Below are 12,237 nucleotides of genomic sequence, written 5' to 3' on the forward strand. Positions count from 1 at the left end.
CCTTATCAAGACCATCACCTCTCTTTAATTTCAGATATTGTGTAATGGGCACATGGGATCTGGTCATGTGGTGACTTGTTTTGTGTCTCTTTATTGTTTGGCTGCTAATTAAAGAAAAAGAAACAACTATGGGGCCTGAGTCAAGTGAATTAAAAGAAGTAATCAGCAGCAAAAACTTGTCACTAATTAAGAAGATGGTAAGAATGAAAACCTGCAGCCACTGCGGCACTCCAGGCCTGGAGTTTGCCACCCCTGGACTATAACATTAACCATACCTGAATGATCTTCCATATTTATGGCCTCTACTTTTTGGCACATGAAGGCGCCATTACAGGATGCGCTGTGTGGAGGTCCTACAGAGCTTAACGGTGTGGCATAACATTTCTGTGAAAAATAAATCCTTTTTCTTTTTCTTATGCAGTTTCTGTGTTTGCCTGTTTATCTAGCTGGTGTTTGGCAGTATATCACCCTCTAGTGGGCTATATTTGAAGTAGTTAAGCAAGTTTATTTATTTATTTTTTTAATTTGGGTGCTTTGGGACTCCAGTTCACAACAGATGCTTCCAATTTGTCACTTTCTAGGTAAACTCACAGTTCGACATGTTTGCCATCCTCTTTCTCCAAGTGCTTGAGATGAAATGACCTCGACCTGTATATATGTCATGCTAAGACATGTTCTGGTCTCCAGTGATAAGTTCAGATCTTTAACACAAATACATGATACTCAGACAAATTATCCCTTAGCCAGTGATGTAAATAGTTACAACCTTTTTCTTTTCTTATTGAAATATTGCTAAACACACTATTGTGTGTGGCTTTTTTATTTTATTTTAACCATTAAGAAGAATAAAACTTTTTACTTTTTTGTTATTTCAATCCAATCCAATTATCCTTCTTTCTTAGTTGTTCCATACAGATGATTGCTATAATATATACTGTGGCTGGGTGCAAGAATGACAGCTCTGCAGACAGTGAAATTTTGGGGTGACAACTGGTTCATCCCTATTATTGTTTGAGGACAAAGCTAATAAACAAAAAAGAAAAATATGCTTTTTGGTGTATGTCCTGTATATGGGACTTCCATTAAATAAAGTTCTGGAAGCTGTCGCTGCTAGTGGAGCTCCGTCCAGAGGTTTCCCAAGCCAGTAATGACGCTCTTTTTGGGAAATCCAGGGTTTTAGGGCATGGATCTGAAGGGTTGGGGTCAAACGCCATCACTGGGCAGCTTCTTGGCACTGTGGAAAAAGAAGAAGGTGATGATGTTAGTGGCATCCCCCTCTCTTGTCTCTTGTCTTGTTGAGCCTGTAAGATGGTCCTCTAACATCATCATGCATGCATAACAGTACTGCCTTAATTACTACAAAAATCAAGTCTACAGCAAACAAAGAGGGAAACCAAAGATAAAAGCAAACTTCAAGAACCAAAAGTGCAATACTAAAGGATCAAAGGACTAACAAAACTACAAATAACAGAGAAGCACAAGGGGTGAGTTGAACAACAATAGCCAGGAATCTTTCTCAGCAGAGAATTGTGCAGCGGAGAAATACCTGGTCTTTCTAGTACAGAGTTTTACGATGGAATTTGTTTTGTTTGTTTTTAGACAGGCAAAATGAAGATGTGAGCCGAACACCACTGGAGCCCATTATTTCCAGAACTACCAAGACAGGGTAAGAAAAAAGATAAAAATATGTGGAGGAGTATTCTTTACATACCTTTCCTGTAATACCTTTACACAAGGTCAATATGAGGGGCAATTGTGAAAAACCAGAAAGAACATAATTCCAAACATTTCATAAAGAATTATACAGATTAGTTATAGCAAACAAACTGAAAACAGTCAAAAGAAACTGAAAGAAACAGGTTACCTGTAGTGGGACAACTGCATGATGATTTGTGCCACTAACATAGGGACTGGAAACACAGCACAGGACTCATGATCACTGGCACATACCTAAAAAACACTCTAGCAGACTAAAGTCAAATAAAAAGCAAACAATTAACAGAAAACCTAAATAACCAACAACCCATCCACTCAACAAAGCCATCAAAGCAAATGCAAAATGAAACAGAAGAAAACAAAATGCAATGGCAAAAAGATACAAGAGATGTGTAATAGAGGAAATGAAAACCTGGCAGATCAGGGTTTTGCTATATCATTTCTGTTTTGCATGTTCGGTTTTCCCATTATTTATATTCTTCTATCTTTGGTTAAATGGGTTGGTTGGGCTCCTTAAAATTTTAGTGGTTTCTCTTTTTGTTTTCAGTCTTTAAATAAGTATTTTTATGAACTGGGGGTAGGTTGAGAGAAGGGACGTACAGTCCGGGGAGGCTTACCTGTCATCATGAAAAGTGAAAAATACTAATAATGATAACATAAATGTGTCCACTGGTCTGTGCTATAAATTTGTTTTTTGTATGACTCCAATAATTGTGATCATTTTTATAGTCAAAAATTGCTGAATTAGCACATTTACTGTTCAAATACAGGGGAGAAACGTGAGGTGCAGCAGCGACGAGCCTCACCTCACCTCGGACTGCACTCTCCTCACACACTGATGGGGTTGATGCCTGCGATTGGCGCATGCCTGTCGCTGTCTCTCTGTGTGTCACAAATATAAGGTTTCCAGACACGTTTATTATACACCCTGACTTTCCACAATCTGGCTAATATCTTTAATAAAGAGTGTGTGTGACATATTTAGTCTTTCTGATTGGACATAAAACTGCAGTGAGAAGGCTCAAGGTGAGGAAGACAGTACTGTGCCGTCCCCAAGGGGGCGCATGTGAGTCCAACAGGTGTTCGTTGCTTCTGTTCTTCTACACAGAGGTGCCAATAAGTTAGCGATATCAGAAAGTCAAGTGCACTGCAGCGGTCCGTTTATTTTTATTTTTTGTTCCGACTCACTGCAGAAATCGAAGATAATGATTTTTAAAACTAAAGGGAAATAAGGAGGACTTTTAAAAGAAAGTGACTGAGATTTTCATGGAGAAGGTTAGGCGCGTGGACTTCATCTATACTAATAAAAGGCAAAGCCCTCACTGACTGACTGACTGACTGACTGACTGACTGACTGACTGACTCACTCACTCACTCACTCACTCATCACTAATTTTCCAACTTCCCGTGTAGGTAGAAGGCTGAAATTTGGCAGGCTTATTCCTTACAGCTCACTTACAAAAGTTAAGCAGGTTTTATTTCGAAATTCTACAAGTAACGGTCATAACGGTCGATAACGGTCGACAACGTCCACCATGTTGAACTTTCTTATTTATGGCACCATCTTCACGAAATTAGGTAGGCGGCTTCCCTGTGCTAACCGAAACCGATGAATGTACTTATTTCGATGGTATGACGCCACTGTCGGCCACCATATTGAACTTTCCATAATCACTAATTTTCCAGCTTCCCGTGTAGGTAGAAGGCTGACCCCATCTTCACGAAATTTGGTAGGTGGCTTCCCTGCGCTAACCAAAACCGATGTACGTACTAATTTCAGTGGTATGATGCCACTGTCGGCCGCCATATTGAATTTTCCAATCATCATTAATTCTCCAACTTCCCGTGTAGGTAGAAGGCTGAAATTTGGCAGGGTCATTCCTTACATCTTACTTAAAAAAGTTAAGCAGGTTTAATTTCGAAATTCTACGTGTAACGGTCAACAATGTCCGCCATGTTGAACTTTCTTATTCATGGCCCCATCTTCACGAAATTTGGTAGGCCGCTTCCCTGCGCTAACCGAAACCAATGTACATTCTTATTTCGGTGGTATGACGCCTCTGTCAGCCGCCATATTGAACTTTCCAATGTCACTAATTCTCCAACTTCCCGTCTAGGTAGAAGGCTGAAATTTGGCAGGCTCATTCATAACATTATTACTTAAAAAAGTTAAGCAGGTATCATTTCGAAATTCTACACGTAACGGTCATAATGATCGATAACGGTCGACAACGTCCGCCATGTTGAACTTTCTTATTTATGGTCCCATCTTCACAAAATTTGGTAGGCGGATTCCATGCGCTAACTGAAACTGACGTATGTATTATTTCGATGGTATGACGCCACTGTCGGCTGCCATATTGAACTTTCCAGCGTCACTAATTTTCACAATGTCCGCCATGTTGAACTTTTTTATTCATGGCCCCATCTTCACGAAATTTGGTAGGCGGCTCCCCTGCGCTAACCGAAACCAATGTACATACTTATTTCGGTGGTATGACGCCACTGTCAGCCGCCATATTGAACTTTACCACGTCACTAATTCTCCAACTTCCCGTGTATGTAGAAGGCTGAAATTTGGCAAGCTCATTCCTTACAGCTTACTTACAAAAGTTAAGCAGGTTTCATTTCGAAATTCTACGCGTAATGGTCATAACGGTCGACAACGTCCGCCATGTTGAACTTTCTTATTTATGGCCCCATCTTCACGAAATTTGGTAGGCGGATTCCCTGTGCTAACCAAAACCGATGTACGTACTTATTTCGGTGGTATGACGCCACTGTCGGCCGCCATATTGAAGTTTCCAACATCACTAATTCTCCAACTTCCCATGTAGGTAGAAGGCTGAAATTTGGCAGGTTCATTCCTTACAGCTTACTTACAAAAGTTAAGCAGGTTTCATTTCGAAATTCTACGCGTAACGGTCCTAACGGTCAACAGCGTCCGCCATGTTGAACTTTCTTATTCATGTCCCCATCTTCACGAACTTTGGTAGGCGGCTTCCCTGCGCTAACCGAAACCAATGTATGTACTTATTTCAGTGGTGTGATGCCACTGTCAGCTGCCATATTGAACTTTCCAATGTCACTAAGTCTCCAACTTCCCGGTAGGTAGAAAGGCTGGTGTCGGAACGAGCGTACTTGTAGGTCACCAGAGTGAACACGACCCAAGAGGTAGTACCGCAGCTGAGTACCCCATTTGATCGCCAGAGCCTCTTTCTCCACCGCCCGCGTACCTGGTCTCCCTGTCCAACAGTTTCCGGCTCAGGTACATAACGCTTCCTGGAATAGATGACCGCCATCCAGATAGGCAGCACAGAACGAGTTATGGGGCCGGAGCACTTTGTCCACCAGACGCTGAAAAGTCGCAGGCGCCTGTAACCCGAATGGAAGGACACGATACTGCCAGTGTCCGCTAGGAGTGCTAAACGCGTTTTTCCTTCGCGACTCCGTTAAAGGAACTGCCAGTACCCCTTTGTCATGTCAAGTGTAGTCAAGAATTTGGCTGGTCCCAGTCTCGAGGAGGTCATCCACGCGAGGCATGGGATAAGCATCAATCTGGAAACTTGGTTAAGCCGACGGAAGTCATTGCAAAACCTCCAACTGCCGTCAGGCTTAGCAATCAAGACGATGGGACTGGACCAGGGACTACTACTTTCCTCGATTACTCCTAGTGCCAGCATTCGCTTGATTTCCAGTTCCACTTCTACTTTCTTTGCCTCCGGAGTCTGTAGGGTCGCCACGGACGATCACCCCGGTCAGCTAACCGAAACCAATGTAAAATATTAGTGGAGGGCTGTGCCTCCCCTTCCCAGCCCTCTTTAAAATATCCAATAAACCCGTACTTATTTCCCAATCCCTCCCATCCTTGTGGTGTGATTTTCAGTAACTTGGCAGTCTCCTTGAACGCTTCCGAGGTAAAAGGCGTTCCTTGGTCCACTGTCAGCTGCCATATTGAACTTTCCAATGTCACTAATTCTCCAACTTCCCGTGTAGGTAGAAGGCTGAAATTTGGTACTTATTTCGGTGATATGATGCCACTGTCGGCCGTCATATTGAACTTTTCAACGGTCTTTGTTACCTATTGGCCCATCTTCAAGAAATTTGGTACGCGGGTTCCCAACGCTAAATGAATCCTATTTACTGGGACCTTGGTCCCGATTACATATATCGACCATAGCCTGCAGCTCGGTCACCATGTGAGGCGGCATTGGGTCCCCCATTCCAACGCCTCCCACGTTGTTGGCTGCCTGCCTATATAAGGCTGTCTGTCGCTCCAGTCTGTACATTCCCTTCATTGTTTCGCCACGGTATTCACGTCTCCCTGCTGATAACTACAGCCGTTTTATTTAATCCACAGCTTCTCCGCTGTTTTATTGTTCATTTATTACGATTATAGTTATTGTGTAGGTATTTTAGACTTATTTTACATTGTTCAGGTACCCATTTCCTTTATCATTCCAACCGTACCCCCATTAACATGTCTATCAAGGTGATCACCATCGATCAAAGAACTGTCACTTACCAAGTGGTTTCCATGCCTGGAGATGGCACCTGCCTTTTCCATTTTCTTTGTTACATATTGCACGGCCATATCAGGCTCACTCTTGATATCCGGAGGAACATTGTGTCTTATGTATTGAATGACTGGGACAGGTTCAAGGTGTGGACTGATGATGGTACAGGAGATAATTATACTACACAGGAGCACTAGAAGAGTGAAATGCTTAAGTGTACCGAAATGGCCAAATATTTTACACCTTTGGACAACCGCCAATGCCTCTTAAACATCTTAGATTCGCAGGTGACGATTTCAGTAGTGGACACTTTGATGTTTAGAAATGTTTAAACTCTCAAAAGCTGGATGTGAAGTTATCAATGAAACTGGTTGCATACTTACAATGCTTGACAGATGCCAAATGTCTCTTCAACACAAGTCCTACAAATACTGTCGTAATTGAAACAAACCATGAAACTCAAACCGATTATGACAGCAGCAATCCAAGCTGTGAGATTTGAAACAAGATTATTGTTCACATGGCCAACTGTATGTTGCATGCTCAAGAGTACGCTCAGCGCACAGCTACAGCTTGGTCATATTACAACTGGAGGGCCGAACTGACAACGTGGCATACAAAGAGATCCTTATCAAATAATTACTGGTATATTTTCCCTCAGTTTTAAAAGGGTTTAATTGTCTTCTTAATAAAAATTTTAAGGCAGTACTTAGCTCTCTTGAAGCCTTGGTATTTTGCTAGTTTACAAATAAAGGTAAGACCAAAAACGGTTTTTAATTTTATAAAAAATGGGATCAGACTAAGAAAAAAACAATCCCATATTTAAAAACTAAATTTTGACCTTATATGAAATATTCTCTTGTTTTTCTTGTTATCCTTTTGTTTAACAGTCTGTATTAAAATTGATTACAGCATCAGAATTAAAAGCTTTTAAAAACAACTAAATATTTCAATTAAGGTCAAAATTGAAATCCATTTTTTAGTACACAACTCTATACTTTCATTTGTATTAAATGAGTATGAATTGTGGAATTACAATGGCAAATTCAGAACACATGGAGGGTGAGGAGCAAATGTGTTCTCTCCGCTATCTCTCGCTGCTATAAATGTAACATTCTTTCTAAATATGTACCTTACCGATGTGTGTGTAAAGAAAGCTGATGAGATGTGAAACATAACCAGTAGTTAATGTGCATGTAGGCTGCCAGCTGAATAGTGAATAAGCTACTCTTTTGGGTTCATATATTTTAGGAACCTCAATGCATGTTCACTGGTTGAGAGTGATGGTGACAGCTCTAGGCTTCACATTTCAGGTAATGGTACATTAGAACAATCTAAATGAGAACAGGCCATTATCCCCCAACAAACAAAGTAGAGTGGCTGTAGTTATTTAGAAGGATCCAGGCCTGCATTAAAAGGATTATGTTTTCTTTGTGGACCACACCACTGAAAGTGGTTCAATCGGTAGCAAACTGCTAGGAAGCCATTTCATTCAAAGCCTAGCAAAGAATGTCTTTTGGGCCAAAGTAGACATTTGTGCTCAATAAGACTTTTCTGGGAAAAGATTTCCCATACCATTTTGGACTAGGGCATAATTATGTCAGAGTAGATTAAGACTGGGATAATTATAAAAATGCAGTGCTACATAATCTGATGAAACCTTTCTATTTTTGTTTTAGAGGGAAAATGTTGCTGTTTGATTTTATAATATGTTCGATTCTTCAGTATTGTCAATAGTTTGGACTTACTGAATACTGAACAACAGTAAGTTATTTCATGCTTCTGCTTGCTGTATATTAGTTTATATTGTACAGTATATATGTTTTATGTTGTTATAACAGAGGTGAGAGAGTGATTCAACCATTTAAAGAGTTCATGTCTCCTTATTCATTCACATCTCCACCAGCTTTGTTTCCCACCTCATCCATGTGTTTGTAACTGTGATTTATTATCTTGTTCTTTAAACCTCTCCCGTTACACTCTTGCAAATGCTGGTTCTTTAATGGTATTTTATGGATCATCACTTATTTACAACCTATCAGGACAAATTTAAAAAATCTGAATTTAGCCTATTACTGTACCTACAGTCATATGAAAAGTTTGGGAACCCCTCTCAGCCTGCATAATAATTGACTCTCATTTCAACAAAAAAGATAACAGTGGTATGTCTTTCATTTCCTAGGAACATCTGAGTACTGGGGTTTTTTCCGAACAAAGATTTTTAGTATTGCAGTATTTAGTTTTATGAAATTAAATCAAATGTGAAAAACTGGCTGTGCACAAATGTGGGTCCCTTTGTCATTGTGCTGATTTGAATGCCTGTCACTGCTCAATGCTGATTACTTGGTTGGATGAGCTCGTTAAGCCTTGAACTTCATAGACAGGAGTGTCCAATCATGAGTGGTAAAAGGTATTTAAGGTGGCCAATTGCAAGTTGTGCTTCCTTCCCTTTGTCTCTCCTCTGAAGAGTGACAGACAGCATGGGATCCTCAAAGAAACTCTCAAAAGATCTGAAAACAAAGATTGTTGAGTCTCCTGGTTTAGGGGAAGGCTACAAAAAGCTATCTCAGAGGTTTAAACTGTCAGTTTCAACTGTAAGAAATGGAATCAGGAAATGGAAGGCCACAGGCACAGTTGCTGTTAAACCCAGCAGGTCTGGCAGGCCAAGAAAAATACAGGAGCGGCATATGAGCAGGATTGTGAGAATGGTTACAGACAACCCACAGATCACCTCCAAAGACCTGCAAGAACATCTCGCTGCAGATGGTGTATCTGTACATCGTTCTACAATTCAGCGCAATTTGCAAAAAGAACATCTGCATGGCAGGGTGATGAGAAAGAAGCCCTTTCTGCACTCACGCCACAAACAGAGTCGCTTGTTGTATGCCAATGCTCATTTAGACAAGCCAGATTCATTTTGGAACAAAGTGCTTTGGAGTGATGAGACAAAAATGGAGTTATTTGGTCATAACAAAAAGTACTTTGCAGGGCGGAAGAAGAACACCACATTTCAAGAAAAACACCTGCTACCTACTGTCCAATATGGTGGAGGTTCCATCATGCTGTGGGGCTGTGTAGCTAGTTCAGGGACTGGGGCCTTGTTAACGTTGAGGGTCAGAAAAATTCAACCCAATATCAACAAATTCTTCAGGATAATGTTCAAGCATCGGTCACAAAGTTAAAGTTACTTAAGCAGGGGTTGGATATTCTAACTAGACATTGACCCAAAACACAGTTGGAAATCTACAAAGGCATTCATGCAGAGGGAAAAGTACAATGTTCTGGAATGGCCGTCAGAGTCCCCTGACTTGAATATCATCGAAAATCTATGGGATGACTTGAAGCAGGCTGTCCATGATCAGCAGCCATCAAATTGAACTGAACTGGAGAGATTTTGTATGAAGAATGGTCAAAAATACCTCCATCCAGAATCCAGACACTCATCAGAGGCTACAGGAGGACAGCGTCTGGAGGCTCAAAGGAGCAAAAGGAGGCTCACCAAAGTATTGATGTCAACTCTCTGTTGGGGTGCCCACATTTATGCACCTGTCTAATTTTGTTATGATGCAAAATGCATATTTTCTGTTAATCCAATAAACTTAATGTAACTGCTGAAATCCTACTGTTTCCATAAGTCATGCCATCTATTAAAAGGAAGTTGCTACTTTGAAAGCTCAGCCAATGAGACACAAAAATTGAAAGAATTAAGAGGGGTTCCCAAACTTTTTCATATGACTGTATGCAGCAATAGTCCATTGGTATCTCACAAATCTATTTTCATCTGTTTGTGGTTATTTACTGTATGGAGCATGTTATGGATATACATGTGGATGGGTCTTTTGGGAACAAAAAATGTTTCCCCTCTGACATCACTCTGAAGGACCACTCTGGCAACTTGATTTTTAAGAGTGTATGTGCAACAGGTAAAGAGGCAGATATTACTTATCTTTGTTTTATCATCACATTCTCATTGGTGATAATTTACAACATTATTGCACACAATAGAGGAAGGTGTCGTGTGGGGTGTTACAATGTAATCACATGCAACGCATACAAAATTCAGTCAGTATAATCCTACATCAGCGGCACAGTGGCGCAGTGGTAGTGCTGCTGCCTCGCAGTTAGGAGGCCCAGGTTCGCTTCCCAGGTCCTCCCTGCGTGGAGTTTGCATGTTCTCCCCATGTCTGTGTGGGTTTCCTCCGGGTGCTCTGGTTTCCTCCCACAGTCCAAAGACATGCAGGTTAGGTGGATTGGCGAATCTAAATTGGCCCTAGTGTGTGTTTGTGTGTGTCCTGCGGTGGGTTGGCACCCTGCCCGGGATTGGTTCTTGCCTTGTGACCTGGGATTGGCTCCAGCAGACCCCAGTGACCCTGTGTTCGGATTCAGCGGGTTGGAAAATGGATGGATGGATAATCCTACATCAAAATCCCCCTACACCACCAGTAGGGGGACAAAAAGAGCAAAGCACCAGCACCAAAAACTGGTAACTAATGAAGAAGATGGTTAGAATGAACACTTGCAGCCACTGTGCCCTCTAAGCAGCCATGAGTCAATGTAATTCTTGGCGAGAACCAATCAGATCGCTTTACACTACCAAGCACGGGCCAATCAAAGCCTGTATTGCCTACCAAAAATTGACCACTCACAACCAGTTTCGGTTACCAAGAATTGGCTAATGAGATCACGGTCTGCTACCAAGAATTGGTGAATCACGGCTCGTGACGCCTACCAAAAATCGGAAAGGGCAGGCCAGCCTCTTGTCAATTAATTTTGCAAAAGTTTCTTCAAGTCGGCACAAACGCGCTTTGCATTTAGTTTTGAACTTCCTAAAAATTGTTACTCACGAGTCATAGTTTGTGGAGATAAATATCCTAAAGTATAGCAGCAGAACCCCCGTGACCCTGTAGTTAGGATATAGCGGGTTGGATAATGGATGGATAATAATAATATGAAGTGCTGTATATTTAGTCAGTCAGTCATTATCCAACCCGCTATATCTAACACAGGGTCATGGGGGTCTGCTGGAGCCAATCTCAGCCAACACAGGGTGCAAGGCAGGAAACAAACCCTGGGCAGGGCGCCAGCCCACCATAGGGCACACACACACACACCAAGGATAATGTAGGATCACCAATGGACCTAACCTGCATGTCTTTGGACTGTGGGAGGAAACCCACGCAGACACGGGGAGAACAAGCAAACTCCACGCACGGAGGACCCAGGAAGCGATACTGAGAGGCAGCAGCACTACCACTGTGAAACCATGCCACCTGCTGTATATTTATAATAATAATAATAATAATAATACATTTTATTTATATAGCGCCTTTCCCATGCTCAAGGCACTTTAAAAATACAAATCATTGAAAATGAAAACTTTTTTTCTTGACGTCATCTTTGCCAGTTTAAAAACTTTTTTTTTTTAATTCATTATTTTGGTGAGTTCATTTCTAACTGAAAAGATAAATGAACCACTTTGTATATATTTCCTACAGAAGACCCCAGGTATATAAAGACCATTAATTCTTAATTAAGTACTTCAGTAAAAATATAATATACCGTATATAAAAACAAATGACTGGCATGTTGTATGATTTTTTATGCTTCTCACTAATTTCATAAATGGTTCACCTAAATGCTAATACAGAATAATTATAATTCTATATTAACATTTATGTTATAAAATATGCTTATCAAATAGACCGATACCTTAAATACTCTGACTTTTCTGATCATGCTGTAGAGCAGGGTTGTCCAACTCTGGTCCTGGAAGTCCCCAGTGGCTGCAGGTTTTCATTCTAATCATCTTCTTTATTAGTGACCAGTTTGTGCTGCTTTTTTTACTTATTTTTCTTTAGTTTTAATTCACTTGACTCAGGCTCCTTAGTTGCTTCTTTTTCTTTAATTAGCAGCCAAACAATAATAAGACACAAAAAAGCCGCTATGTCACCAGCACACCTGTGCCCATCACACAATATCTGAAAAGAAAGAAAGGTGAAGGTCT

At 41.0% G+C, this 12,237-nt stretch overlaps 1 long non-coding RNA gene across 1 annotated transcript; it reads right to left on the minus strand.

The window, feature by feature from the left end:
- Positions 1 to 221: 221 nt before the first annotated feature.
- Positions 222 to 12,031, minus strand: LOC120514870. Its single transcript, XR_005630530.1, has 3 exons — positions 11,943 to 12,031; positions 1,865 to 1,970; positions 222 to 1,234 (listed from the first exon to the last, which is right to left on the minus strand). It is a non-coding gene; the product is annotated as an uncharacterized LOC120514870 (long non-coding RNA).
- Between the last annotated feature and the right edge of the window lie 206 nt (positions 12,032 to 12,237).

This window comes from Polypterus senegalus, chromosome 1 (genome assembly GCF_016835505.1).
Source record: "Polypterus senegalus isolate Bchr_013 chromosome 1, ASM1683550v1, whole genome shotgun sequence".
NCBI classification, from domain to species: Eukaryota; Metazoa; Chordata; class Cladistia; order Polypteriformes; family Polypteridae; genus Polypterus; species Polypterus senegalus.